We start from the raw sequence: 4,170 nt of genomic DNA, 5'->3' as shown, positions 1-4,170 counted from the left end.
GCCTTTTAATAAACATGATTATTCAATCATAGGCAGAACGAGGTTAGGTGGGGATTCTGGGGGCAGAGGGAACTCTGGGAAGAATGAAGGCAGAGTCACCAGATGCAGGGGAAGCAGGATGAGCAGCACAGAGTAAAGGCAACCAAGCCACGTAAAACAACATAGATTACAGGTATGGGTTTGTCCGGGCATTGGTAGCGCATGCCTTTAATCTCAGCACTCAGGAGGCAGGCAGATCTCTGAGTTCAAGGCCAGCCTGGTCTACAGAGTGAGTTCCAAAAGATAGGGCAGTAGTGCTGCATGCCTTTAATTCCAGGACTTGAGCACTTGGGAAGTGGAGACAGGTGGATCTCCATGAGTTTGAGGTCACCCTGGGCTACAGAGTGAGTGCCAGGACAGGGATGTATAGCCCGAAGGATCACAAGTTCAAGGTTATTCTCAGAATGAGTAAACTGCTGAAGGCTAGTATGGATTATAGCAGACAGTGTGTATCTGTGGGCGGTCTTTACTTGGTATATAGACCAGGCTAGCCTCAATTCAAAGATCCACCTGCCTCTGCCTTCTGAGAGCTGGGATTAAAGGTGTGAGATACCATCCATTGCTCATCCAGTTTTCTTGTACCACCCAGGGATCCAGCTCACTAAGCCCTCTCCCCAGCCCCTATTTTTTCTTTAGACAGGATGTTATTTTGTAGCCCAGATGATCTGAAAACCACAAACCTACCTGTTTTCAGAATTGTAGGCATATACCATCATGTTCTTATTTACTTGTGTTTTTGTGTCTATGTAGCTGTCTGTGGAGCTGGAGTTACCAGCGTTTGCAGGACACAGCTGCTGGGATCCAAACTTTGTACTCAATCAGTTATTGAGTATCTACTAAGGTCTCTCTCTAACCCACAATGGTTTGATTTATTGTATATGTATATTTTGCCTTCATGTGTTATGTGCACAACTGCATGTCTGGTGCCCCGAGGTCAGAAGAGGGCATTCTGGAACTGAAGTTACAGATGGCTGTGGGCCACTTTATGTGTTGGGAAACAAACCTTGGTCCTCTACAAAAGAAGCAAGTGCTCTTAACCTATAGGTCATTTCCCCAACCCTGATATATTTTTAAAACCACCTAAAATTGCTACCTTAAGTCCTTTTTTTGCTTAACAGATCTAGAATACAGTTGTTCAAAGTCAACCCCAAAATGTCACACAACAGACTGTCCCACTATACTACTACCAATAACGATGGTCTAAGTTGTTACCTGTGGTCAATTTAAAAGTCACAACACAAAACCTTTCAGGCATTCATCAAATCTTTATTTAAAATAGACAAACCTGGAGTTTTGAGGACATGAACTCTCCATCACTGTTCCAACTCAGATCTCTGGGCCTCGTGTTCAGAATGTTTTCAACAGCACTTCTGTAGGTAGAACATTGAGAACTCCAGGCAGCTCGGCAATGCTACTAGGCTTCAGATGGAGAAATAGAAGAGTTCCAGGCCCAGCTTCTCTCTCAAGTCACCAGGTACATAACCCAATTGCCTTCCCATCTACTATTATACAAATCACCCTCACCTGATCCCTTGAGTACTCTTTTTCCCCTTTTGCATGACTGGGGATTGAAACTAAGGTGCACCATGCATGAGAGGCAAGTACACTACTCCTAGGCGATACAGTCCCAGCTACTTTCCTTTTCCTCAAACATCAGTTTGTGGAGACCAGATCAATCTTACTTCTCATGGGTCCAGTTTCCACCCTCAAAGAGACCATGGTTATATGATGGTACAGGCGAGTATCACACCTAGTCTCTTTAATTTCTACTCTTTGACTGTATGCTTTCTAGAGATTAAGCCCAGAAGCCTCAGGTATGCCAGACAAGCAAGCACTTTATTATTAGGATGCTATCTCAAGCCAAGGGATTAAGAGAATGAAGATTGTTTGCTTTGGGTTTTAGAGACAGGGTTCCGTTATGTAGCTCAGACTGGCCTTGAATTTCTGCCTCTAGAGTTGGGATTCTACTAGTGCTGCCATGCCCAGCTCCTCTTTTATGTTTTAACTTTGCTTTCTTTTTAAAAACTCGTTCATTGAAGGACATCTTGATTGCTTCCATTTTTGGTCTAGTATGAACACAGTTGCTAAAAAGAGAAACTGGATCAGTCATTCAAGCATTACTGTTGATGAAGTTATTTCCATGTGCATTGGTGTTCTGCTTGTATGCATGTCTGTGTGAGGGTGTCAGAAGGCCTGAAATTGAGTTACAGATAGGTGTGAGTCACCGTGTGAATGCTAGGAATTGAACCTGGGTCCTCTGAAAGTCAGTGCTCTTAACTGCTGAGCTATCTCTCCAACCCCCCCCCCTTTTTTTTGTGGTTTTTTGAGACAGGGTTTCTCTGTATTGTTTTGGAGGCTGTCCTGGAACTCGCTCTGTAGACCAGACTGGCCTCAAACTCAGAGATCTGCCTGCCTCTGCCTCCCAAGTGCTGGGATTAAAGGCATGGGCCACCAACGCCCAGCATCTGGTGCCCTCTTGTGTGCAGACATACATGGAGACAGGATGTTGTATTCATAATAAATAAATATTAAAAAAAATATAACTCTTACCTGATAATTGTCATCATATATAGTTTTACTGTATTAGTTAAAACTTTTCCTTTTTATCTAGAGAAGAGGAAATGTTGTGAAATATTTGTTTACACTGTGAAGATGTATCTTTGCCAAGGCACCTTTTTTTTTTTTTTTTTTTTTTTTTTTTGAGACAGGGTTTATCTGTGGCTTTGGAGGCTGTCCTGGAACTTGCTGTCCTTGTAGACCAGGCTGGTCTCGAACTCACAGAGATCTGCCTGTCAAGTGCCACCACTGCCTGGCCCAATTTTTTTTTTTAATTAGCCTAGAACTCAGATTGGATCACCATGCTTGGTCTAAGCTCTCTCTTTTTTTTAAGATTTTTTAAATTTTATTTATCTATTACATGTAGTGTTCTGCCTACGTGCCAGAAGAGGGCACCAGATTGAATTGTAGATGGTTGTGAGCCACCATGTGGTTGCTGGGAATTGAACTCAGGACCTCTGGAAGAGCAGTCAGTGCTCTTAACCTGAGCCATCTCTCTAGCCCCTAAGTCCTGTTTTTTTAAAAAACATTTTTTTAGGTATAGGTGCTCTGTCTGTATGCATACCAGAGAGTGCTTCAGATCCCATTATAGATGGTTGTGAGCCACCAAATGGTTGCTGGGAATTGAATTCAGGGCCTTTAAAGAGCAGTCAGAGCTCTTAACTACTGAGCCATCTCTCCAGCACCACCCCCTTTTAAGGTTTATTTATTATGTATAGTGTTCTGCTTGCAAGCCAGAAGGCAGCACCAGCCATCTCTCCAGCCCCCAAATTATTCTTTAATTTTTTTACCTATTTTTTGAAACATTTCTTTTTTTAAAGATTTATTTTTTATTTTTTTATTTTTTCTTCAAGACAGGGTTTCTCTGTATTGCTTTGAAGGTTGTCCTGGAACTCACAGAGATCCACCTGCCTCTGCCTCCCAAGTGCTGGGATTAAAGGTGTGAGCCACCAATGCCTGGCAAGATTTGTTTATTTCTTACATATTCAGTGTTCAGGCAGTGGTTTTAACCTCTGATCCATCTCTCCAGTCCATTTTTTTTTTTACTTTTTTATATGTATTTTTTTCTTTTTTGGTTTTTCGAGACAGGGTTTCTCTGTGGCTTTGGAGGCTGTCCTGGAACTCACTCTGTAGTCCAGGCTGGTCTCGAACTTACAGAGATCCGCCTGCCTCTGCCTCCCGAGTGCTGGGATTAAAGGTGTGCGCCACCAACGCCCGGCTTTATATGTATTTTTTTATGTATCAGTGCTGTCTGCATGTGCATCTGCATGATGAAAGGAGCATCAGATCCCATTATAGATGGTTGTTAGACACCAGGTAGTTGCTGGGAATAGAGCTCAGGACCTCTGGGAAAGCAGTCAGTGCTCTTAACTTCTGAGTTTTCTCACCAGCCTCCAAAGTTCTTTCTTGATAGTCAAGGGTGAAATGTTAAAACAATAGTTATTACTCTTTCCTGGGAGAAGAAAATATAACCAACTAAAGTGGCAGCTCCTGTTGTATGTAGGAAAAAAAATAGCAATAGGAAAGAATTTGTGGAGAGAATATTCTCAGTATAAAGTAAGCACCATATACAAA

The sequence above is a fragment of the Mesocricetus auratus genome, unplaced genomic scaffold (assembly GCF_017639785.1).
Source record: "Mesocricetus auratus isolate SY011 unplaced genomic scaffold, BCM_Maur_2.0 Super-Scaffold_4256, whole genome shotgun sequence".
Lineage (NCBI taxonomy): Eukaryota > Metazoa > Chordata > Mammalia > Rodentia > Cricetidae > Mesocricetus > Mesocricetus auratus.
The sequence above is the reverse complement of the archived record's forward strand: the minus strand, read 5'-3'. Positions refer to the sequence as shown.